At 38.0% G+C, this 27,312-nt stretch overlaps 1 protein-coding gene and 1 long non-coding RNA gene across 5 annotated transcripts in view; both read left to right on the plus strand.

Moving 5' to 3' along the window:
* The window catches only part of CDKAL1 (CDKAL1 threonylcarbamoyladenosine tRNA methylthiotransferase), a 665,826-nt gene that overhangs the window by 50,952 nt on the left and 587,562 nt on the right, over positions 1-27,312 (plus strand). The gene's annotated exons all lie outside the window — the stretch shown is intronic.
* Positions 6,377-24,409, plus strand: LOC118981244 (uncharacterized). Its single transcript, XR_005065306.1, has 2 exons — positions 6,377-6,413; positions 24,343-24,409. It is a non-coding gene; the product is annotated as an uncharacterized LOC118981244 (long non-coding RNA).

Here is a 27,312-nt window from a genome sequence, read left to right on the forward strand (position 1 = left end):
TTTAATAAAAAGAATAAATACATATATTTGTCCTCCCTGGGCCATAACTAGTAAGTCTCTGAACCCTTATTTCTGAGGTAGTTATTCTAATCTCCCCTCTCCTAAATCACTTGTGTACAGCATTCCTACTCTAAAGTACACAGAGTGTGTACAGGTGCATTTGCTTTTTAAAATTTTTAACAACTTGGGTATGATGTATATCCAATAAAATGTACAGGTCCTCAGTGTTCAGTTCAGTGAATTCTTTTTCCATTTTATACACACATGTACCACCACTTAAAGAAGATAGAGAATATTTTCATTCTTCTAGAAACTTTTATTGTATCTTTTTCAACAAATCTTCCCTTCCCCCGTCGTCTACAGCAGCCACTCTCTGATTTGTTCCAGTTTATCCGTGGGAGCCATAAAAATATAATCATATAGTATATGGCCTTTTGTGTCTGCCTTCTTTCAGTCAAAATAATGTGTTTTGAGATTTATTCACATTGTTGCATGAATAAATTCCATTTTATTCTAACAAAAACCTGCAACTAGCAACCAAATATAAATTTATTTTCACCTTAAAGCCGAGAGATTGAGTAATGTTTTTTTAGGAGTATTGTTAATAGAATTAATGACAGCAACTCCCGTGTGTGCAGAGCCGGCCCGTGCTAAGTGTTCGACATCGTCTCACTGTGTTCTCTGTGCTTGCTTAGTTCTCATTGGTAGACACACTTGGTGGAAGTCTTGATGTCTAATGAAGGATGATGTTTGCCAAGAGAAACTATTATGTTCTAAAACTCTGATGTTTTCCTCAGCTCTAAGCACTGTTTATGGTGGATTTTGATAAGCTAAAATATGAACCCGGAGGAAAAGTGTAGAAGGGCAATGGAAAAGAGGCATGTGTAGGAAAGTAAGTAGTGCAGTGGCTCACTTTAGTTTCCCTTCTCACTGGCTGCAAAGACATAGCCTTTGTATGTGTGAGGATTTGTTGTGTTAAGCCTTTCAAAGATGCTTATAATGATGCGGTGCTCATCTTTTTGTTAAGATTATCATTCCAGCTTGAATTTTTATGTGTAGATTTTTTGTTGCTTGTACTTAAATAATACCTACTACGTGCTAGACACTGTCCTAGCTGCTTTATATATATATTAATTCTCAGAAATATGTAAAGTGTGAATTTTTTCTTTTTAATCTTTGTTTTGCATATGAGGATGCTGAGGCAGTGAGAGGTTGAAGGACTGGCTGGACCAAAGGCACATAGGTAGTAGGAGTGGGGTGGAGCTGGGTTTCTAACCCAGGCAGGCTGGTTTCAGGTGCTGTGCTTTCAGCCACTGCACTGTTTGCCGCAGTCTCCCATTCCTAAACACACTTTCTTTTCTTTGATCCTGGTGGTGATGCTGGATGAGTATTGGGAGGGTTAGTTAGGATTGATAAAAAGCAAACAGATGTAATGATGGGGACTTTTATGACTTGTATAATTCACAAAGTAGGTCTTGAAATTGCAGGCATTTTGTGTGTGTATATGTGTGTGTGTGTGAGTATATTTAGGAAGGAGCTTTTTATAGTTTGAAATCTCTTGGATAATAATAAATATTTCAAGCCTTAATAAAGCTATCTCCCAAATAACGTTGTGCTTATTAAAGCCTGTATGTATAGTGGATTCATGCTTCACCACTAGTTGTGTGTAGATCCGGGGGGTGAGTGAGTCACTGGATTTATTGCAGGGAAAGCCTCGGAATGTATGTACATGTTTTCTTAGTCATTGGCAGTTGAAAGTATTATGTCACCGTGCGGGGTCCTTGTACTCAGAAATATTCAAGATACTTACACTAGGCCCTTGACTTTGGGAATTTAGCATTTGGGGTTTCAATTATTTTCAAACATCCAGAAGGTCTGTGACATTTAGTAGTTAGTTATGAGAGTAATACCAGTTTCATAGAGTTGTGGACTTAGGAGAATTAAAAATAATGTATGTGGAGGAATTAGCAGTCAGAAGGCTACAGTAAAGACTGGAGTCATTTGGTTAGTGTGTAAACCTAACGGAACTTCCACCTGTCTTATTTTATTTTCAACACTCATGAATTTGGGAAGGTCTCAGAATGTATCCATTTACCGTGTCAAGGGGTCACCGTTGTTTCTACTCCTTGTCTGTGTGAGCCTGCAGGTTTATTCTCTGGACTCAGGCCTCAGTGTCACTTCTGCCCCTTCGTCCTTTATGGGGCAGTTACTTTTTACTGTCTTTAGAGATGAAGTTCTTTTAGTTTTTATTATCTAACACCCTTCACTGTGTTACACCATAGGCTGTTTATGGCTGTTGCCTTTCCTAGCCGTGGGTCAGAGCATTCTGGGTAGTATTTTAGCTTTTTATCACTGGGCCATTAGCCCTTGTACCTCTCCCCTCAACTCATTCTTAGGTGAGTTTCATCGACACTTTTTGTACCTTTACTTTTTTCATCTTAAATACATCACCGATTTTTCCAAGAGAAGCCCAAATGTGTTTTGCATCTTGGCCTTCAGAACTTTGGTCACCTGTGATGCAGTAGATCCTCTTGCTTCTTGCTGACTGGGGACATCAGATACTGTGAAAACTGAATGGGGTTATTATAATACACACTTTTAAAAGTCAGACTTCCATTTTACTGTATTGTACTGTAGTTTAAAAAGTTACATTTATATTTTAACAAAGATGAACTACACTGTCTTTGGTGAAGGTTGCTTTAAATATATTACTCTTTTGAAAAGGATTATTTTTCCATATACTAACTCATAAGATATGTTGACTATTTAGTTTTTTAAGAAGCCTTTCAATTTAATTTAATTTAATTTAATTTTTTTCGTAAGAAGCCTTATAATTCTGAATTTCGTAAAAAGACATGTTCATAGGGTCCCAGTGTGTACGTCCCATGTAAAGACTCTCAGCGGCGTGGCTGTGCAAGACTGAGATGGAGCTCTTGTCTTCACTCTTACGAAGTATTTGTCCTTTAACACTTGTGAGGTGTGAAGCCAGTGTTTTGGGCAAACCAAATGTAATTTCTTTGGTTAGAGTTTAGGTAAATGTTTGAAGAGAAATTTTATATACTGTTGTTAAACTCTTAATTTACCACAAGTTTCACTTACCTTCCTTTTTAATGCTGTTCCTCATGAAGTATAGGTGTTAAAGAGATTCCACACAGAGCGATGGTCAGTGGTGACGGCTGCTCTAGCAGCCTTCAGAGTTGAGCAGTGGGAGATTTACAGTCAGTACAAAGTGCCTGTAGTAATCGTTAAAGGGGAACCTCCAGTTTTGGGATTATTTTACTTATCTATGTTTTATAATAAATACCTTGAAATTGCAGATTTTGCCTTTTGCAATAAAATATAAGTCAGTAAATAATGTCACAACCTTTAAAACCCTAGTTTTTCGTGTAGCACTTTATGGTAAAATCTAAAAGGTACTTAGCTTTTACTATGTGCTAGGTAGGCATTTCTCTAGCACTGTACATATATTAACTTCATATTAAGGATTAAACATGTTTTTCAAAAATGTATGCTAAACCTTTTTGGAAAAATACAGCAAAGCTGATGTGTGGACCATCCAGCTGGGTTTGGAAAAGCCAGCAACTCACCCTGCCAAAACATGTGCATACAGGTATATACATAAATATAATTTGAAAAATAGACATAATAGCAAATTAATAATTGCTTTTAGCAGAGGAAGTATTTTCTTCATTTAGTTAATCCATAAAATACTGTTTTCTCATAAGACATTTTTTAGAAGCAGGTTAATATATTTCTGAATTTTAACATCTTGGATGACTGTTCAGCATACCTATGGGATATACTACTATATGCTGAAGGAAATAATTTTAAAAATGAAAAGTTTGGTTCTTGTCTTTATTTTTTAAGTTATCACAGGGGGCAGACATGGATGATTCAACCTAAGGTGATGCCTCTGTTTTCCCAATAAGAAGATTAAAGTATTTTGATGAACTAGAATATTTAAACATTAGGAATGAAGATGAAATTGTCAAATCATCTTGTATTTAGAGAAGTTATGCATGCATAATTAAAACTGCATCATGTGCAATAATTCTAAAGTGTTATTTCCTTGGCTTTTCATTAAGCAATTTTATTCAAACTCTTCAAAGGGCATCTTCAGAACAAGGGTTTTTCCCTGTCTGGCATCGCTTTTTGAGTTGACTGACACAGTTTTCAGGACTTCACTTCTGTTTCACTTGGTTGACATCTGACACATTTAGAAGCTGTGATGTGGTCCCTGGAAATTTTCTCTCAGGTGTCTGTTCTCATAATTAAAGAGCAGTTGGTTTTGTCTTTCCTCTTTTAGAAGCATATACGTTGATCTGTACAGTGTAACCACTTATTATACTGCTTTTAAAAATTAATCTTTGAAAGGCTTGTTTACAGTGAAATCCAATACTACCATTGTGAGGACAGTATCCCTGGGAGTTATATCAGGGTTAAATCTCATTGCAGCCCTTTTTGCTGATTCACGTGTCTTCTCTAGGCTTCCAGAGATTCAGTTGCTCAAGGATTCTGCTCCTAGTGATGTTCTGTTATTCAAAAAAAGGGAATGGAGCCCTGGCTGCTGTGGTTCAGTGGCTTGAGTGCCAGCCTGTGAACCAGAGAGTCGCTGGTTGGATTCCCAGTCAGGGCACATGCCTAAGTTGCAGGCCAGGTCCCCAGTTGGGGGTGGTGGTAGGCAACTGCACATTGATGTTTCTCTCTCTTTCTCCCTCCCTTCCCCTCTCTCTAAAAATAAATAAATAACATTACAAAAAAAGAAAATAAAAGAAATGGAGTCAGGAAGAGCTCCTCATAATAAGACAGACTTTAGTAGAAATACAAAACAGTTCCCTCTTCTCTGAGGGATAATTTTTGGGGGAAAAAGAATTGTGCCTTACATTTGGGCATTTGCTTAGTAACTAGCTAACACTTCTGGGAGAGAGTAGATAGGCCATATTGTAGCCCAGTTTTCACTTGCGGTGCTGTCACTGTTGCTTACTGCTTTTCCTTGCCATCAATTTATCTCTGTACTTTTTTAACCTGTTTCTTCACTTTCATGTTTCTGTGTTTCATATTACTTTGTTAGATTTTTTCCTCCTTTAGTCAGATGAACATTTATCATGATTGCTATATTCATTACCATAAATACCTGTAATTCTTATTTTGGGTGTGAGAGTACTGTTCTAATGTTTAGGATTCTACCAAATTGACCTCCAGTACACATTGATGTGTTTCTGGAATGAATGTTGTATGTTCTTAGCAGATTAGAACTTTAATATTTGAAATCAGACATGTGCAATGTGGAGAGACAAAATACACTTAAAATATTTGCATGATAATCTAAAGAACAAAACATTTGTGGGAGAGGCAGAATGTTTCCAGGATCAACACTTGAGTTGAATGCTCTGGGGAACAATTTTTTCTTAAATGGTTGGCAGGTGGCAGAGTTGAAAAACAGGTTTTTATAATGGAAATGGTGAGTCTTAGCTATAGTGGTATGAATGGTATTGTTAAGATATAATAGATGTATTGCATTATCTTATCTAATCAGACACTTTTGTTAGTAAGAGCTCCCCCCTCTCCATTTAGATTCAGCTTGCTTGTTGAAGAGAATGATTTCTCTTGACAATTTTAGCTACTCACAGAATTTTTGAGATACTAAGGCTATTTTTTGTCTTTGTCAAGTTTTAACAGATTTAATAAGCCTGAATTTATTTTATGAAAAATAACTACTTCAAGCTAGGAAAGTAAGTATAAGAAACAGCCCAGATGTATTTCAGATTAGAGAATATGACTTTGCCTCTTTAATGAACATCACTAATGTTGGCAGTGTTCTGTTGGCTGACTTTTTCCCCTAATGTTACTGCTCATATTTCACATTTGATTTGTTTTCAATATCCTTACTCTTCTAAAGGGGCTCAGGAAATTGAATTACATTTTATATATTTAGCTTCTAATCTCATTCTTACTTTAAGAATCTATATAATTTCTAAAGGCTTTCTGTAAATAGGGGTCTGTAGTGTGTATAAATCTAGGAGGTTAGGAGGGAAATGCCACACAGGAGTGGGATTTGCTCACAGTGGGTGGGGGTAAGGCACTCAGGTAGTTATCTTCTAAGAAAGAATGGAACCATTTGTTATGTTCTCAGTAAATAGAGAGCAGTGTCTGAGGGGGTCAGTCAGAAAAAGGGGATACCATGGTTGTCATTTAAGGACTGTCTGCACATGCAGGCTGGAAAGGGACACAAACCTCCCACCCCCATCCCAGAGCTGTAGTAGCACCTCGTGGGGGGTGGGGGGAGCTGTGGGGTGGCCTGCAGCTGGCGATTGCTGTGATACCTTTTCTCCTGTGAAGTGTCGAGTGTTGACAGTGCAGAGCTGAGTGCTGAGTCCTGCACAAGTTAAGGCTGAAGCTCAGGTCACTTGGTGGTTAGGTGGTTCTAAGAATGTATTTGTTCAGTAGAACTCTTGAATAATTTAATGCGTGCCAGCTTGCTCGTATGAGGGGAATAAAGATGACGAAAAGCAGTCAATCTAGTGTGAAGCATAAAGCTATTCAGAACCAGCAGAAGAGAATGTCTGCACATCCCCAACGCCAGATCTACCAGTCTGCATGAATATTGCCTCCTGCACGTGCTCAGTGGTCCCTCTGTTGCACTCATTGAATGGTCTATGCCCGCATTTGAGGACACCTCTGTCGCTGGTACACTTATCCCCTCTCACCTGCTCAAGGACATTGCTCCTGCAGTTTTTACTTTCTGCTGGATTATTTCCCTGCTTTACTGGATCATTCCTATCATCAAACATCCTATGATATAATCTATTGTAAAATAAACTCCCTCCTGGATATCATATTTCTCTCCAACTATACCATTTCTTTCTTCCTTTGTAGCAAAATTCTTTTTTTTTTAAAATATATTTTATTGATTATACCATTACAGTTGTTCTATTCCCCCCTTCATTCCCTTCCACCCGCACCCTTCCTCCCCCACCATTCTGCCCCCCTTAGTTTATAATCACGTGTCTCAAGTTCTTTGGATTCTATATTTCCCCCACTATTCTCGCCCTCCCCCCTATCTATTTTCTACCTACCATCTATGCTATTTTCTGTGCCTTCTCCCCCCTTCTCCCCCTCCCACCCCCCTGTTTCTAACCCTCCATGTGTTCTTCATTTCTATGATTCCACTCCTGATCTAGCTGTCCTCTTGGTTTGCTTTTGTTTTAGGGGTGGTTGTTAATAGCTGTGTGTTTGCTGTCCTTTCACTGTTCATATTTTTCATCTTCTTTTTCTTATATAAGTCCCTTTAGCATTTCATATAATAAGGGCTTGGTAATGATGAACTCCTTGAACTTGACCTTATCTGAGAAGCACTTTATCTGTCCTTCCATTCTAAATGAAAGTTTTGCTGGATAAAGCAATCTTGGCTGTAGGTCTTTGGATTTCATGACTTGGAATACTTCTTTCCAGCCCCTTCTTGCCTGTAAGGTCTCTTTTGAGAAATCCACTGACAGTCTGATGGGTACTCCTTTGTAGGTGACTGTCCCCTTATCCCTTGCTGCTTCTAGGATTCTCTCCTTCATTTTGGTCTTGGCTAATGTAATTATGATGTGCCTTGGTGTGTTCCTTCTTGGGTCCAACTTCTTTGGCACTCTCTGAGCTTCCTGGATTTCCTGGAAGTCTATTTCCTTTGCCAGACTGGGGAAGTTCTCCTTTATTATTTGTTCAAATAAGTTTTCCACTCGTGGCTGTTTCTTTCCCCCTTCTGGTACCCCTATAATTCGGATGTTGGAACGTTTAAAGATGTCCTGGAGGTTCCTAAGCCTCTCCTCATTTTTTTGAATTCTCATTTCTTCATTCCTTTCTGGTGGGATGTTTTGTTCTTCCTTCTGGTCCATTCCATTGATTTGAGTCCCAGTTTCCTTTCCATCACTATTGGTTTCCTGTGCATCTCCCTTCATTTCAATTAGTTTAGCCTTCATATATTCCTCTAATTTGTGACTTTGTTCCTCTAATTTGTGACTATAATCTACCAGTTCTGTGAGCATCCTGATAAATAGTGTCCTGAATTGTGCTTCTGAGAGGCTGGCAATTTCTTGGTCGCTTAGAGTTATTGGCTCTGGGACTTTGAGTTCTTCTTGTGCCATCTTTCGGGTTGTTCGTGCCTGTTCCATGGCAGGATCAGAGCCCTAAAATGTTCACTAGAGCAGGGCAACTAAGTCGCTGGGTTGTGACGCTGTATGTGGGGGCGGGGTCAAAGAGGGACTCTGGCGTCCTGTCCGCCGCCTGCCGCCACGGCCCTCACCGGTGCCGCAGTTGCTGCCCTCACCTGGCCCACGCGTTTTGTCCCACTGCTCGCGAGTGTGCCACCGCCGTCAGCCCTCGCCCCCTGGGGCCTGTGTGGTCTGTCTCACTGTGCGCGAATATGCGCCCGCGGTCTGCCCTGCACTCCAGCTGGTTCTCATCTGCCTGCGCGCCTGGGTCGGGGGCCCTGTCCTGCCCGACCCTGCTCGCTGCTGGCTCTGCCCCTCTTACCGTCCTGTTGACCGGTTAGATGTAGTCGGACTTCCGTATAATTCAATTTTCTGTCCTTTGGTTGTGTCTTTGTTTCTCCAAACCTTTGTTGTATTCAAACTTGGTTGTGGGAGAAGGCACAGTGTTTCCACCTATGCCTCCATCTTGGCGGAAGTCCTGCAAAATTCTTTTTCAATAGTTGTTTATACCTGTTGCTTGCCCTTCTGTCTTCAGTTTACTCCAGACAAGCTCCTTTACTTAAAATGCTCTTGTCAGATTCACCAGTGACCCCTGTATGGCCAAATGCAACTGTCACTTCTGTGTTCTTTTTTTTTTCTGTCAGTATTTGACAAAGCTGATCATTCTTGAAATACGTTCACTGGGCTTCCTAGACACCATTCCCTCCTGGTTATTGTTCTCTTCTGATTTCTCTGACTGTTCCTTCCATCACCTTTGCTTGTTCCTCCTCATGAAAGTGCTCCCCAGGTACCACTTTGTTTTTCTTCTCCACCTATATTCTCTCATTTGGGACTTTATGGAACATCACAGCCCTTAAGTACTCTTTGTATGTTCACACTTTCCGAATATATATTTTCAAATCTAACCTTTCCTTTGAGCCCTGGACTCTCTGCCCATATATAATCTGAATTTGGATATTTAAATTTTTAAAAAACGTTTTTTGTTTATTTTTATACAGAGGGGAAGGGAGGGAGAAAGGGAGAGAAACAACAGTGTGTGGTTGCCTCTCAGCACACCCTCCTGGGGACCTGGCTTGCAACCCAGGCATGGTTTGCAGACCAGCGCTCAGTACAGTGAGCCAGACCAGCCAGGGCAGTCCCACCATTTCTTAACACTTCTACTTAGGCAACCACCTTAGTCTAAGCCAACCTCATCTTCTTGCCTAGATTATAATAGGTGTCTGATTTATCTCTGCTTCTCTGCCCCCGCCCCCCCAGTTTGTTTTCCACACAGCAGTCAGGAGTTTTTTGAATCTTTAAGCCAGATTATGTCACTCTTGTGCTCAGATTTCATAATGCTGTCCAACAGAACTTTGTGCCATGTTGGAAATATTCTGTTTTGCACTGTGTAATATGATAGCCATTGGTCATATGTGGCTATTAAACACTTGAAATGTGGTTAATGCTACTGAGGAACTGAATTTTATTTTTTTAAATTTATATGTAAATAGCCACATGAATGAAAGCCAAAGTTTTTATATTGTGACTTGTGAGGGTTAGATGAGGATTTTTATCATGACTTCTTACCTCTCTGACTTCATCTACTTCTACCATTTTCACCGTAACATTCTTGCTGTTCTTTGAATAAACCAAGCTGGTGTTCACACTTGCTGTTCTTTCTGCCTGGAATGTCCTTCGAGGTATGCACTTGTGATCCCCCATTACAGGTCTTTACTCAAATATTACCTTGTCAGAGAGTCCTTCCCTGATCACTCTATAAAATACCACCCTTCCTTCACTCTCTGTCTCTAACCTTCTTTATTTTCTTTGAGTAATGACCTAATGATGACCACCTGATGTGTTTATTTGTTCCTGATCTGTTTCTTCCCCGCTCAAAGGTAAGTTCTCTTGAGAGCAGGTGCCTCATGCTGTGATACTGTTTTGTCACCCAGTGCCTAGAACAGTTGCCAGCCTATAATAGGCACTCAGTGAATATTTAGTTAATGAATAGTAACTGGAGTCAAGGTGATAAACCCTTGTTGGCATATGAATGAAGATTTCTTGTAGTTACAAAAAAATTAATAATGATTTCAGCACCAGGACTTGGGAAGGATACATAGAGAAAATGAAGTTTGAATTAGGCCTCAAAGAATACAGATAAATTTGTTTAATTTTAGTAGAGAGATTAAAATTATGGTCTAATTTCTATTTTAGTTTATCTTGTTTTAAATAGTTGTTACATTTAGGTGACCAAAATGAGTATATGAGTTCTGTTATGTGGTGGACACTATGCTGGGCCTTGGTGATATGAAGATGAATAAGATTTATAAGATGCTCTCACTTCTGTTAGAGTTCTCAGGGTATAGGATAATATTGTGGTATCTACTGATTGGAGATAAAATAGTGAAAAGTTCTTCAAGTTCAGCTTTACTTCTGCTGCATTTTAAATGGTCTATTTAATTATTTAATAATTAAGAGGTTGGTGTGTAAAGATTATACTAAGAGAAATGTTGTCCTTGGTTCCGTGAGCACCTGTGTGGCCACACTTCCTGGCAGTTGTTGTTTTCCATGCTGGTGATGATAGGAATGTATTTTCTTGCCCATTTCCTTCCTCTTTTTCTCATTATGGGATGGGAATTATATAGGAAGCTGAGACAATTAAAATTCATTAATTGTCCACACACTTTCAAAAATTATAAATCTGCTATGTTGAGATTTTCATTTAAAAAAAGAAGCATAACTAGGTTTATAAGATAATCTTGGGCTACTACAGATAGAGACTATATGAATATTTGATGAATTTAATACTTGTTAAAGCCCAGTAGAAATATGTTGAAGCTGTGCCTTAGTTCCCTTTTGATAGCATTTTGTGATGCTATCATTTAGGTATTCTGGCTGATGAATGGGCTATTCAAAAAGCCTCTTTATTTTCTACGATCCCCAGAGTGTACTCTTCAAAGCTTCCTTCTACATCGCTCCTCACCCAGGAAAATTCATCTTTCCTCCTAGCTGCCTATGTTACTTTTGTTTCTTTGAGCCCACCTTTGAATTTAGGACTTGTAAAATTGTAAAGATTTGTAAATGTTTGATCTCTATGTCCATGAACACCTTTAAAAATCTTCTTTAATCTCTGAGATGAGGCAGTCAAGAATAAGGCATCTTCGATTACAGAATCTCTTTGAAGTTTTCTTTCCATTTCAGTTTTTTGCTCTAGCCCTCCTACTTTCCATGGCTCTGAGGTGGGTTTTTATTAAAAAAAAAATTTCCCCCTTTTGCTTAGGTCTCCTTGGCATTCTTTCAAAAATTTGGAGGCAGAATTAGTAAAATTATACTTTGATTAAATTTGTTTATTGTTTTCCAACTCTCCTCCTCTACTAAAGTAGATAGGTGCTTGGGGTAGGAAGAGATTTCTTTAAAGTGTGTATTTTGATCTATTTTGCATTTTATTGCTACTTCTGTTGTAGATATCTTGGTCCTAAGAATAAGTGGTTATTTTTTTTGACTAGACTGGAAAGCTCAAGTTAATCAGTATGTGTTGAGTCTAGTTTAGCTATTATTTATCCATTTTTGTTTTGTAGGGTTCTGTACTTGTTTTATGAAATAAAAATTTTGAAATCTTACAATGTGGGATTTTCTTTGTGGTTTTACATGAATCAAAGCCTTGGTCCAAGCAATAATATTTAAACGTGTCACTACAAAAAGGTATCTTTTTATTCATTCAGGTAGCCCTCTGTGAAATTACTGGTAGTCTTTTTGTCTCTATGAATATCTGCTCTGCTATGATGAGAAATTTGCATTTTGTGATCAGTTTCACAGATTATGAATTTTCAGGCTATGTAGCATTAAATAAGGCCATTGAAATATATGTATCATTATATCTTGCATATTTATGTTGGACTTTTAATTCGGTGAAGGTTTGCTTCTGTTTTCTCCTTTGTACACACATGATCTAAGGAGTAGTTTCAGATTGCTTCCTATTTGATTTTAGATGTAATTGATACTCTTACTGAAAGCCAATGAAATTGAAGGCTTAACTTTGTAATAGAGTTTTTGTTTCTTTAATTCTGTAATTAATAATGATTGTTTCTCAAGTTTCTTTCAGTGAGTATTCTCATTGAACATTCAGGATCATATAGTGCTTCTTGTTTGATTAGGAAATTATTCATCACTTGCTTCTCAGTTACTTAGGAAAGTGGAGGGCCTCGTAATTCACATTAGTGAGATTGAATTTCAGAAAAAAATATACTGTGAAAAATGCTTTCTTATTTTATTAGGTAGTTTTTCTGTTATTTGGGTGAAATATTAAGGATGCAGTCTACTGACTTTAGAATTGCATTGCTTTATTTTAGGCTTTAAAGAGGTGGTACAGGAAAAAAAGGAGGTAAGAATGTGTGTTGGCACTAGGCTGCCTAAGTTCAAGAGCCACTTCCTTACTTGCTGTGTGACCTTAAGTTGTTTAACTTCCCTGTACCCAGTTTTCCCATCTGTAAAATAGGATAACAGTACCTGTCTGTTACATGTGTTTGTTATGACTAACAAATGAATTTAAAATATTTAAGACATTGAGAAGTGTCAGGAGAAGAAACTGCAATTGTAGTAGGTAGCTGCTACTACTGTTAGTACATTATTGTTTTATTAGTATCAGGGAGTAGCTCTATGTTTAAATTCTTGCTTTGTCATTTAATAATTATGGGATTCTCTCAGCTTGCTTTACTTTGAGTCTGAGTTTTTCCTTTTTAAACTGAAGATAATGTTACGCTGTACCTAATGAAGTTGTAGTGAGGATTGGAGATGGGAAATGCAAGTGGCCTATGATGGACAAAGGAGAGCACCTTAATTTTTTGTCATAGTAGTTGTAGTTCTTACACTTTTTTCTTCTTGAACATCCTGTGATACCCATACTTTTTCCTTAATTTAATACAATAATAAACTCTGTACTGCTAGATGGATATCTAAAGAGTTTCTAAAAGGAGGGAACTCTCTTGGAATTCAGGGCTTTAGACATGACTGAAGTAAGTGCCTCTTAATTGCAGCCTGTGAGAGAAATGTGATGGGGATCATTAAGTTTCCACCCCTGAGTGTTAAAAATGGATGTGAGTGTTAAGGCAACATTCTCTCCCTCCCTATCTTCTATCTGTTGTTCCCCCCTCTGTTCACTAGTATGTGTTGTGAGTTGCTACAGAGGCTGGAATTACAGTGCAGACACAGGAGTGCAGTCCTTTTATTTCGGAGTGATGGCGTGGGGGCCACAAGAAGGCGCAAAGGCATATGATTAAAAGAGTTTCAGAGGCACTGTTAGATGAAGTTGCATTCCCTTGAATTCTTCTATTTGTGATGGTAATAGCTGTAAAAAGCATTGGATACTTTGGAATCTAGGAAGAAGGGCTGTAGTGTGGGCTAGTTTTGTGTCAAAATTTGCTTTTGCTAATTTCACATACTGATTTTCTTTACCCTAGAAGGCAAAATTATTTCAAAACCTAAACCCCAGCTCACTGAGCTTAATACTGATTTTGAGGGCTGCATGGTGATAACCAAAAAATAGGTTACAGCCATTTTTGAAGAGAATACAGCTGAGCTTTTACATGTAGTATGGCAGGTGCTCTGTGTCTGATACGTCTTGCTAAAGCAGGTCATTAATGACATGACCTTCTGCCCTGGGCATAGACACCTGCTTTAAATTCATCAACCATGGCCTCCTGAGAAAGGACTGTTGTGTTTATTGAAGTACGCATATGAAATGAACCAAATTAAACATTTCAAATAGCTAATTTTATCAGCTCTTAATTAGTCTTTAGTACTGAGAAAAAATAATTAAAATATATTTACTACATGCTATAAGGTTTCCGCCTTAGGAAGATGAAAAGAGACATTTATTTTTCTTATATGTAAATATTTGCATTTCTGCTTCATTCTCTGGGTGTTTTATATATATCAAAAGAACTTAAATGAGTTTATTTAATTACAAAACTGTAACTATAAAATATCTTTAATGCTTTTTAGTCTTCCTAAATTTGATTTCAGCCTCTCGGAATGTTAAAATTCCATCTTTAACTTCCGCAGTTAATATTTTCTGCTACTGTGTCATATTGTCACATTATTATATTTAATTTTTAGAATGAGTTATATCCTTACATGGTTTGAGATACCTAATATATCAAAAGATTTAAGGCAAATGTTTGTTTCTGTCAGAATTCCTTATTTGCTCAGATCTCATAGACTCCTAGGTTAAAAAAAATAGTTTCTTTTGTATCCTCTCATAGTTCATGAAAATGCAAACAAATACAAATCTTTATTTTTCTTTCCCTTATGATATTTTTAAAAAGTAGAAATGCAGAGACATAAGGTAGTATAGATAGTAAGTATCTAGGTGTTAGATAACAACTTGGAAGGAACACAGTCACAGTATTTTTATAGTTGGAAATTAGTTCATCAGTTATATGCCCTGGCCCTCCCCTGTTGGTTCACGTTGACTGTACCTATTTGTCTCGTCTTCAGAAGAGAAAGTTCCTGGAGGAGACCTACTTTTCTGGGACTGTTTCTGTTTGACCTGTCCTATGCAAACTTACTCACGCAAACACTGGGTGCTTTATATAACTATCACCACCTGTATTTTTTATTTCTGTTTCTCAAAGGAGTTTTTGGTAAAATTTGCATAATGACATGGCTCATTTGGCTTTGTATATTGTTAAGAGTTCAAATGCTGTGGATATGGAAGATTACAGTGTGTACCAAATAAAAAGGTGCTGTGACAGGCAATGTTCTCAGGCTAACTCTGTCTTAGGTATTTAAGTCTAATTTGCATATTGAATCTAGACCTATGATTATTAACCCAACTCTGTTTACAGTTGATGAACATTTTGCATAAAATTGGTCTTGATAGCTCAAGTTATGTATAGTGAATAAGATGTTAACTCCTTAAGTAGCATTTGCGACTCTGACTGTCATGATAAAAACTAAGCACATTTGGTATACTGATAATCTTTTCTTGAAATTAGCTGTGTTATCATGTCAGAATGTCAGAACATGCCTGACAGTTTGCCTTTGCGTACTGGAGACAGTGGATTGCATGTTTCAAATCCTAGCAGCTGTGCTGTATCAAATCCCCTGCATAATCTCATTCTTGGAAGGGATATCACTCAGGAGGGGGACTGGCTTGTGATTTGTTTAATAATTTTGAAAGAATTTACACTAATTTTATTCACTTTGTTGGCTCTTGCTTTATTTCTAGCATTAACAGGCAACTTCCCAATCATTTGGTGTTTTTTGGTATGTGGTTTGGAGAAGGTGATTTATTTTTTTAAATATTGTGTGGGTGTGTGCATATGTAAAGGTTTACTGGGGTGGTGAGCTGAAATAAATCACCTTTTCAGGTGAAGTTCCTGGCTATTTACAAAGGTTGATTACTTTTTAGAACAGAGCTTGCCTCCGATTTGCAAAGGCAGAGGAAAATCACACTCTTGTTTTACCTTTTCCATCTGTGGTTAAACCTACTGTAAATATATTGGTTAAGTGTGGAAGGCAGTTGAATGGGGCCTCTACTTGAACGGTTCAGTTCTGCCATTTTCACTGAAGTCACTATTTTTTTTAGGACCTCAGTATGATACTACTTTTGAGGTGGTGACTGAACAAATATCAGTTGTTAAATAATACAATTTTTATTCATTATTTTCTTTTTATTAAGAGTAGTCTCTAAGCCTTTGAAAATAAGTTTTTAATAAGATGGTAATTAAATAATGCTCAAGATACTTTTATCTATAAAATTTTGATTGCCTTATGCAAATTTAATGCAGTATGAAAAATCTTGAATGTGTATATATAACATTTGGTAGTACTTATTAATTTTTGTAACTATTTATAAATTACTTCTAGCTAGGTAGCACCCTTAGTGTATTCAAAGTATTCGATTTGTAAAATCCACTTTAGGTACAATATTAGATTAGGATGCATGTTATACTGTATAAAGTGAGACACACCTCTTTGAAACTTGGTGTGTTTTTCGTTTCCAAATTTTGTGGTGTGCTGACTGATTGACAGTGTGTTCTTAGATTGATCCCGGGCCCCTGAGGGAGCTGGCAGCTTCCCTTGGGTAGTATTGGTAAGTCTTTAGTCTTTTTCCTGCCTGACTCTCCCTTTGGTCCATACTTAAGTCAGATTACTGAGAAAATCAGTGTTATTGATGAATACTTTGCACACGATTATAAAAGACTCAGAACCTTTGAGAATGAGTGGAAACAATTAAATGCGGATGGTGACAACTTGTTTAATTTCGAGTTAATGTAGATTAATCCACTGTCATTGATCACTTGGGGACAGCACTACTTGGGGTCCATCTAATGAAGATCATAATGATTCTTATTTTTTTCTTCTAGATAAGTTAATATTTGAGGATAACAGGTTTTTATTAAGTTTTAACAAAAGTGTTTTTTGTTAAAAAATGGGGAGAATGTTAAATGGTGATTGAAGTTTTGAGTTTAGTGAATGGAAGGAATAAAATAAACAATTGATTAAATTTTTCCTTGGAGAAGAGGAGATCAGTACTCGAAGCGTCTCCTCTGCTGGTGAGCTGCTAGTTGATAGGGAGGAATGAGATGATGATGATGACAGAAGCAAACATCTGGGAGGATCTAGATAGGTGTACCAGTAACACAAAACTGTAAGCAGTTTAGCACGAGGTGACTGCATTATAGAATTGTGATGGAGTGAAGAACTCATGACAGCCTTGATCTCAAGCGTGTCTTACAGCTACGAGAACTGAGGTCCTTAGAGAATGGGGGATGTGTCCCGAGTTATTGAACTAATTAGTGGTAGTGTGGAGTCCAGATTTCGTTTATTCATTCCAGCACTGTTTTCTTTACTATTCTCCTTTCATGTGTTTGGTTACACGGAATTAGTATTGGGTTACTGTATGGTTAGATGTGATTGAGAAAGGAGGTTGGAAGACGTAATGCGAAAGTTTATCTCCCAGTTCTGCTTAAGACCGGGGCTGCTGATAGTTAGTGACAGTGGCTAATGTGACATGGAGGGCTTGCTGTGTAAGAGGTGCTGTGCAAAGTGCTTTTCATCTAATTACATGTAATCCTCAAAAGAGACTTATGAAGTAGGTAGCACTATTAATACTATTTTTTTGAATGCGAAAACTGTGTTTTAAAGAGATGAAGTAGTTTGCTAAAGATACCTGCCTACTGAGTGTGGGAGTACAGATTTGAGCTATCATATGCCACTCTGCTTCCCATTGTATGGCTATGTTAGCATATAAAGAAAAGTTTTTGAACAAATCCAATGCTGCTTTCAGCTCTAACATCCAGTGATCACTGAATTTTAACTATTTTTCTTTAGATTTTTTTTCTTTCTAATTATAGTATGGATGTTAATTAATTGTATCTCACTACAGCTTCCAAGAGGGTAGACTCCTTCACATGGTAGAGTTTATTCAGGAAGGTCTACCAACCCGTAGAAAGGAAGGAATGAGTTTAGCTTGAGAGTGTTTGGTCATCAGGATTTCAGACTTTCCCCTACTGGGCAGTGACTTCTTTCTGAAGTGGTTTCAAACCATCTTTAAAATCTTATAGTTACAGTCTTTTCAGACTGATGGTATATAGACAAGTTACCCTATTTACTTTGGCTTGGAAAATTGGAATACTTGCCTACCTCTTGTCTTTTCCTTATTTCTTTTCTCCATGATTCCTCAGAGATTACTGATAGATTCATCAGCTTCACATGCTTGTTCTCATTTCCTTGGGATGGGAGTGACTTGGGCTGGATTTGGAGCAGTGAGGCACTTTATTCTTTGTACTCATCTTGACCTCTTAATTCCTTTTAATCATGTTTGCTGTTTCCTTTTCTAATTTGAACATCCAGTTTCTCAAGGCAAGAAAGAAAAACTCACTCTTAATCTTTTTTCTAGATCTCCTTTCGTGATGGGGATTGTAGTCCTGTCATACTGATTACATCTCAGAAGGGTGTAGATTTAGGGAGTGGTATCTATTTGCTCCCACCGTGATTAGAAACAAGGAGGATATTGTGAGCAAAGGTTGTAGTCTACTATTTTTCCTCCCTCCTTTCAATTTCCTTTTTCTTCCTATTATTTTCTCCTGAAAAGCACCAATAAGAGAAGCACAGGGCATACCTCAAAAATTTGGTAGCAGATCTGTGCCTTCTTTGCGGATAATGATGCTTCTGTTGGGCCTTGCTAGAGAGAGACTAGCCTAATTGTGAGATAGATACCAGGTGGCCATGTGGCCCAAACTTCCACTCATGAATTGGGTGTTGTCTGAACCACTTACTATAGATTAAGAATGAACAGCAGCATTTTGTTACCAAATAGAAATAATATATGTAGTATAAGAGACCAACTCCAGCAGATCTGGAGGGTATAAATAGGTTATATGAGCAAGTGGCTCATACGCCTTTGATGCCAACTTCTGTTTCATTGCTTCCTTTCCTTTAATCTGTGCTTATGGCTTGCTGGCAGTTTCTTATGGCTAGTTGAGCAAAGAAGAAAAAATACTTGAGCCTGGTTTATAAATGAGTCTGCATGTTATGCCGGTAACACTCAAAAGAAGGCACTGCAGCACTAAAGCCCCACTCAAGACTGACCATGAATAGCCGTGGTGGAGGAGAATCCTGCCAGTGGGCAGAACTTTGAGCAGTGTAGTTTTGTTGCCTACTCTGGGGTGGGAGATGACCAGAGGTAAAGATCTATGTAGATTGATGAATAGTTGCTAATGTTTGTCTGGATGGTCAGGGTTGGAAGGAACAGAACATGTAGACAAGAAGTCTAGAAAAGAGGTGTGTGATGGATGACTGAATATCCACGGAGTGAAAAAGATTTTGTCCTTTTTGAATGCCCACCAAATGGCATGTACTGCAAAGGAAACTTACTAATGAGGTGGACAAAATAATGATCTCTGTGGATGTCAGTTGGCTTCTTTCTCCAGCTACCCTGGAACTTGCTCATTGGGCCCATGAAAAAATGGCCATGTTTGGCGGGACTGGAGGGTTCATGGTTCAACAACATGACTTTCGCTAATGAACTGGACCTGACTGATGCTATTACTGAGCGCCTGGTCTGCCAACAGCACAGGTCAGCCTTGAGTCCCTGATATAGCACTATTCTCCAAGGGAGCCAGCCAGCCTTCTGCTAGTGGTTGATTACATTGGGCTTCTTCCGTTATGGAGAGGGCAAAGATTTATCCTTGCTGGAATAGCCAGATATTCTACAAGTGAATTTGTTTTTGCTACCCATCATGCTTCTGTCAGCATCGCCATTTGTGAATTCACAGAATATTTTATCCACTGTCAAGGCACTCTGTATTGTATTGCTTCTGATTGGAATTCATTCCACAACAAAGAAGGTATAGAATTGACTCACTGGAATTAACTGGTCTTGCCACATGTGTTATTACCTGAAAGTGGCTGGCCTAATTGAAAGGTGGAATGGATTGCTGAATATACTATTTCTGTACCAGTTAGGAGATAATACCATGAAATGATGTGGGTCTTGTTTTACAGGAGGCAGCATATACTTTGCATTAGATGGTGGTGCTGTCTTTCCCATAGTCAGAATTCATGGCTCTGGGAGTCAGGCATCAGAAGTAGCTTTTCTCTCTACTATATCTAATAATTTCCTTGGAATGGAAGTGAGAGTGCTGTTTCTCACTATTATGCCTAATAACCACTTGTAGAACTTTTGCTACCTGTCCTGAGAGGATTAAGCTCTGCTGGTTTGAAGATCTTAGTTCCAGTGCAAAAATGTTTCTGACAGGAATCAGCACGACAATGGCTCCATCGAATTGGCAGATGAGGCTGCCACTTGGCTGTTCTAGGATCTTTATGCCACTGAACCAACAGACCAAAAAAGAGGCTGATTTACTTTCCAGAGTGATTGGTTCTGATTACCAAGGGAAACTTGGGTTACTGTTATGTAATGGAGTCACAGAGATGAAATTGGAATCCAGGGGACTTTCTGGGGTACTTCTTAGTACTTCCATTCCCAAATGTAGAGGTCGATGGAATACAACACCAGGCAAAAACAGGCAGAATGATTAGACTCAGATCTTTCAAGAATCAGGGTTTTAGTCACTCTGCCAGGCAAAGAACCCAGAGCAGCTGAGAGAGTTTAATTTTCAGAGCTTCAATTTGAGTGTTTAAAAAAAAGTCTTTCAGGTCTGTGCTTAACTTTCTAAACATATTCAATATAGTTTTGATAATAATAACTAATATTTTTGTCTGCTAATTTTAATATCTGTCAGTTTTGATTTGCTGATTTTTCTCCTCATTATGGGTTTTTATTTTCCTTAGTTTTTTCATGCCTGGTAATTTTTGGTGGGATGCCAGATGTAAATTTTATCTCGTCAGATACTAGATACTTCTATATTGCTATAAATATTCTTGAGCTTTGTTCTGGGATGCAGTTAAATTACTTGGAAGTGGTTTGATCCTTTTGAGCGTGATGGAATGATGCTTAATCAAGGTTTACTATTGAAGCAAGACCCTTCAATGTACTCTACCCCATGTTCCATGAATCATGAAGTAATTTTTCCCAGCTGGTTGGAGAGAGCAGGCATTCTCATTCTGAGTGATTTCTGGGCACTTTACTTCTGTTCTTTTGAGGTCACTCTTTCCTAATTTTTGGTAGTTTCCTCACATGTTTGCACCGATCAATACTTAGCTGAATATATGAAGAGCACCTTCTGTGGATAGCTGGCATTCTCTTGCTCTATAGTTCTGTTCTCTCTGGTCCTCTGTCGTGCAAACCAGAGTAAACCCTGGTTTCCCCAAACTGTTGATATGTGTCTTCTCACGACAGACTCTGTGGACCCTCTTGGAAGCCCTGTCAGAGCAGTGAGCTGAGGCAGCTGTGTGACCACCTCATTTGTAACACTTCACAGGAGTCACTGTCCTTCATTTTGTGATGTTCAGTGTCTTGAGAATGGTTGTTGTACACATATTTTGCACTTTGTTTTTTTCAGATGGAAACTTTTAGTATAGTATTTGAGACCACATATTCATGTAACATTCAGTAGGCTAAGATTAAACAGAAAAACTTTGTTTATTATTTAGAAAGTTAAAAGAAAACCTGTCTGAATATGGGCACCTATTTTTAATAATTTGTCACTCCTCCTTAGTCATGGCAAGACATTTGGTTTTTAAGATTTGTGTCTCCCTGACTTTTTCTTTATCAATTGTAGAACATAGAAAGCAGTAAGATCAGCCTGACTGCCTCGGCAGATTTGTGTGCACAGAGAAGCTGAATGTGTAGAATTTCAAGAAGGTAATAGAGAATTCTGGGAGTAGAGTTTATCCCAGCACCAAAGATCATTTGTAAATAAATGCAGGATTAGAAAAGCGAAGATTGAAAAGAAGACCTCTTGAAGCACAGTATTCCTATGGTGTCGTCTTATGGATACATTTCTGTGTTTGTGATTTTGTTGATTTAAGATCTGCTTGGTCTGTGTTAGAAAACTTATTAGGCTGCATTTAAAATGCTGCAGAAAAGTTGGATATGAAATGGGAAAGAAAACTACCTTTCATGATACTTTTCATAGACTCTATTTCATTTTATGGTGAAAATTGAAAACCGTGTGTCTCTCTCTATTTGAAGGGTGTTCTGGCTGTAAACAAAGTGAGGTTTTCTTTGTTTGGCTTTACTCTATGCCAGGTGTTTTACTTATGTTATCTCATCTTGTCCTCTTGACAAATCCTGAGAGGTACATGATATTCATCTCATTTTAAAGATGAAGATATTTAGGCCTGTAGAGTTTAGGTACATTTACTTAAGGTCACTGCTAGCAAGTAGTAAGGAAGTATTGTATTTGGACTTTTGACTTATAGTCAGGTATTCGTTGCCCTTCTCATCACACACATTGGTTGTGTTTTTATAGTTGCTTTTCTTAAAGGTAATAGATAAGGATTTCTTTTCCTAGGTAAGGACTAAAAAGTGAAGAACTGAAGGTAGTTCTTAGGTTGTCAGTTTCTTCTTGTCAACAAATTAACAGAAAAAGGGAAGTATAGACTGAGTAGCCTGTCCAACCTAGGTTTTGTGTTTTCCCCATGATTGCGACTGATAATTTCGGTTGAAATGCCCACAATTTTTTTGTTGACATGGCATACATGTTTTTAATGAAATTGTTACATAATCTTTTTTAAGAAAGATTTTATCTATTTATTTTTAGACACAGGGAAAGGGACGGAGAAAGAGAGGGACAGAAACATCAGTGTGTGGTTGTTTCTTGTGCACCCCCAATTGGAGATCTGGCCTGCAACCCAGTGTGTGCCCTGACTGGGAATCGAGCCAGCAACCCTTTGGTTTGCAGGCTGGTGCTCAATTCACTGAGCCACATCAGCCAGGGCAAATCATTATATATTCTCAAATGTATATTTTAATCAGTTAATTATGCATTTTTATTAAATGAGCCATAGATTATTGTAGATTTTTATATCAGATGACATTTGGGGTCATAATCTTAGAATTATAGAAGAAAGATTCAGAGAGTTCCTTTCCCAAATAAAATAATCTGTTCCCAAATAAAACCATCTGATCCCAAAGTGCTATTTAAATAACACTGAAAAAGCAGAGTTTTTAGGAGAGGGGATAGTGACTATAGATATTTTGCCCCTTTTTCTTGGGAGGAGGTGGTTGGAAGAATAACGTAGAATTGAACACATTTAATACCTATGTGTATTTTTGTTTTGTTTATGCCTGTTTAGCTAAGAATGTTAAGTAATGGTGTATTGAGGTAGCTCACAGTACTTTAAATCTGAATGTGTTCTGTTGTTCCTGAAGTAAAGGAACATGTGTGTTGTAGATTCTGTTATATCATCATTTGGACACAGAAGTTTACTGAGGAAAGTTGAGTGTCCATATAAGCAATATTATTACTTCACTAATGTCTAAGGCATGTGGCCAGAGTTGAGAAAGTTCTTGAACTAATAAAAGTAATTCTTTTTGACTAATTGTGAGAGAAAAGTTGGCACTTTGTGTAAATTTGTCTTCTGTGGTATACTCTGTGTACTTTAGGAAATTGAAAATTTTGAGAAATTGAAGAGCTGCTTCTACTTTTCAGGGTTGTTCTTGGTTCCAAGTTAGTATCATTTTGTGTAACTGCATTGTATTATGTTCTCTTCTCTCCAGAAATGAGTGAATAAAATCTAGTGTGTTATGTCCTTGATATGAACACTACTTTGGTGCTGGCATATGGGTAGTCATTAGTTATATTCAGTAACATACCTTCCTCATTTAATAGCACCATCTGTGAAAACTATGATTGAAACCAGGAGAGAGGAAGCCAGTTATTTTTTACTTTGTGAGCATGGAGTAAAATGAGAATGTGTCTGAAGTTGCCTGCAGTCAAGTACTTTACAACTGGTTTAGTCAAACAGTTGGGGCTAGTGCTACCTTGGGAAACCAAATCAGGAAAGAACATGGTAATACTTGTTTAGTGTCTTTATCTCCTCTTAGCAAGGGTAATATGTTATACAAAATAAATAACACATAATTAAGTTATTCAAAAACATTCACACAATATGCTTTGTTTTTAATGCTATCAAACCACTGGTGTGTCTGGTTTGTGATTGCAGCTAGCATAAGAGTTGAAAAACTTGTTTTCAAAATGAGGCAAAACCTTTACAAGAATGACTTATTATAGCTTGATTTTGTGATCATTTTGTACTAATAAAATAAGTCTTAAAATTATTAGACATTTACAAATGATTCTTTCTCATGCCTAAGACTTTATCTGTGTAGCGACATAAAGTTCTGCATTGCATGCATGGGGTTATATCAGAATTGCTGGTAGTGGGGGGAACACTGAATTGTCCAGCAAGCCCCCGTCTGTGTGTGTGGCAGTGAGTGTGTGTGCGGTCACTCTTTCTGTCTCTACCTGGGCTCTTGCAAAACTTTTATTTTATTTTACTTTACTTTATTATTTTTATTTTATTTTTCCTTCACCATTTATCCCTGTATACTTTTAAAAAATCTCCATCTACCCCTCTCCCCCCAGAACACTTTCATTAAAAAGAAATAGTTTTGAGTTTGAAATTGCATATGGTTGTGTTTTGATCTGGGGTCCTATTTATGCCCAAACTCATAGGACCGATAACTGACCTTCAGGTCAGGCTTTTCCTTCCCTCTCTCTTTCCCTCCTTTTTAAAATTTCTTCCTTTGAAGCAGACACCGGCCTGCAGTGTCTGTGGTGTTGTGGATGAGACGAGACAAATTCAAATGGAGTACTGAGTCCTGTGGAGGAAAGGGATGGCTCAGCCACTCTCTCAAGGGGAGAGCATGCAACCTTTGCCTTGACAAGCTTTTATTGGCTTACTTTGCATAGGGATATAGGCCGTATATGGAAAGCTCATCAGTCATTGTCAGGCAGAATTATTAAACAATAGATAACATTCAAAGACCTCTGAGGTCTTGTTCTGAGTCAGGGTCAGATAGTTAGGGGGCCATGAAACTTTGGGGAACAAACTCACTTCCTGCTTGGACCCTTATCATTTAAATTGAGGGTATTAAAAAAGCAGGTTTCACAGGATTTTATGCATTCTTTCATAGGCCTGATTGCTCTAGGGAACCTGCCCTTTGCAGCACAGGGCTGCACCCACCTCCAGCATTGTTTCAGGCTTGAGGCATTATTTCAGGCTTAAGTCAGGCAGCCAAGAGATTAGGAGACTTCTTGCAGACAGAATGAGGACTCAGGCTGTGTCAAAGCCAAGGGGCCAAGGTCCATTATCACCTTTTTCTATAGCCCCCCAAGTCTTTCCCTGAGGGCTCCCGTGTGACTGTGCCTGTCTTAGGTCATCCCTCTCTTGAGGAATCTTACTCATCATTGGCTAACTGGTCGAGCTTGAGGCCAGGCAGGGTGAGGTAAAGGGGGCAGAAGCTGTGCCCCTGCCAGGGAGATAAGCTTTGTCTCCTTAGTGGCTTATGGTCCAAAGGTCACTCACTGAGCCTTAGCCATGGGAGGGGGGGGGCGGGTTACAGCTTCTGAAACCAGGCAGGGAAGTTCCCAACATACCTTCTGTGAGTAAATCTAATCTAGATGATAAAAACAAAAATTAACACAATATAAAAAATAGGGATATACAGCAACGAAATTCAACATTGGCTTAGGATCTGTCTTTAATAATTTTGTAAGAAAAAGCCTGTGGTAATGATAGTATATCTGCTTGTGCATGACTGAAAATGTTTCATTCTTGTTAAATGATTATACTTTTTTAGATGAAAAATAATTTTCCTAGATTTTGGAGTCATTCTTTTTCTTCAGAATTCAGTCTAACAGATAAGAGATCTTATGTCAGTCTGTTTTTTCCTCTTTGTATGTATCTTTTCTTATTTTCCTTTTTAGAAAATCTTTAGCCTCAATTGGAATACCAGGAAGTAATTATTTATGTGTGTGCATGAATTTTCAGTTATCATGCTTAGTACTCTAGGGATTATCAGTTAGAAGGCTCATGTTTTAGCTCTAGGATGTTTTTTCTGTTTTATTTTTTTTAAATTTCCATACGTTTATTTTTGGCAGTTCTGTTTTATGTGTAGTTTTTTGGACTAGTCCTCTATGCCTTTTAGCTTTTATATTTTCTATTTGTCTTTTTACTTTACTTTTTGTAGTTCCCTTGACAGTGGTACACTAAAATTGCGTGATAGCAGTTAACTTTAGCGTGTGTTTACAAATCCATATATGCATCAACTATACCTAAAGAAGTGTATTCAGCAGTTCACATGTTCATATTATTGTTTTTTATTTTTAAGATTTTACTTATTTATTTTTAGAGAGAGGAGAAGGGAGGGAGGAAAAGAGGGAGAGAAACATCGATGTGCGAGAGAGAAGCATTGATTGATTGCCTCTTGCATGTCTCCAACCAGGGACCTGGCCCACAGCCCAGTTATGTGCTCTGACTGGAAATTGAACCTGCAGTCTTTTGGTTTGCAGGATGATGTTCAGCCCACTGAACCACACCAGTCAGGGCCATATTTTCATATTAGTAGCATATTCTTAAATTTATATGTGTGTAATATTAATTTTATACACCTTTATCATCAGTAACTATGGACTCATCTTTCTTGCTTCTGTGGAATTTTCCCAGAATTCTCTGCTGTAAGTTACCTTCTTTCAGCCACTTGATTGCCTTTTGCTTTTGTTGATTTTTTTCTGGCCAGAAATAGTGAGTGAGTTCACATCTCCCTACCACCAAATAATTTCTTTCAGTTGTGACTGTTTCATCATCTTACTTTAGAGAAAGATTTTAGGCAAACTATGCATTGCTTCTTGATAATCTAGGCTAGCAAAGGTAATGGACAGTCGATTGTGCCTGCTACCTCTCTGGATGTAGGAGATATTCTAATAGTGTCAGTGAGAGCAGATTAAAGACTTTTAAAGTTTCAGTATCAGTTTCAGGAGGCTGTTCTTTTATTCTTATATTTTGGAAAGTGACCTAGGACAATACATTTGTTATGTATTTCAGTTCAAAATGAATACTGTTTGAAACCAAGATTCTGGTGTTTACTATTACTGTCATGCCCTTTAAAAAAGATTTTATTTGTTTATTTTTAGAGAGAGGGGAAGGAGGAGAGAAGAAAAGGTAGAAAAAAATAGATGTGCTAGAGAAACACCAATTGGCCACCATTTGCAGGCCCCCAAATGGGGAGCTGGCCCACAACCCAGGCACGTGCCCTGACTGGGAATCCAACTGGCGACCCTTCTGTTTGTAGGCCAGTGCTCAATCCACAGAACTACACCAGCCAGGGCTTGTCATGTTTTTGGTATAACTAAGAATATTAAAAATTTTTTCTCCAGTGGATAATTCATTCGCATGTCATAAAATTGAAAAGTTACAAGAGGTGTAAGGTAATTAGACCTTGTCCATCTGTCTAAAATGACTAAGTCTTTCCGAAGAAACCTAGTATTATAATTTCTTTTTCTCTCTATAAAGAAGGATATTGATTTATAAGAAAAATGTACATATACAGTTACACACACATACACATTTATTTTGCCTCCTCCTAATACATTAAAGCTAGCATATATGCACGTGGTTTTATACCGCTTTCATTTAATAGTATGATTTCGGGGTACAAGGAGGGCTGCAGGGCAGCTGCTCCTTGGGAAGTCGTCAGAAGAAGCCTTCCCTTCTCCTAAAA

The sequence above is a fragment of the Sturnira hondurensis genome, unplaced genomic scaffold (genome assembly GCF_014824575.4).
Source record: "Sturnira hondurensis isolate 20B ecotype Veracruz unplaced genomic scaffold, ASM1482457v3 Scaffold0023817, whole genome shotgun sequence".
Taxonomy (NCBI): domain Eukaryota; kingdom Metazoa; phylum Chordata; class Mammalia; order Chiroptera; family Phyllostomidae; genus Sturnira; species Sturnira hondurensis.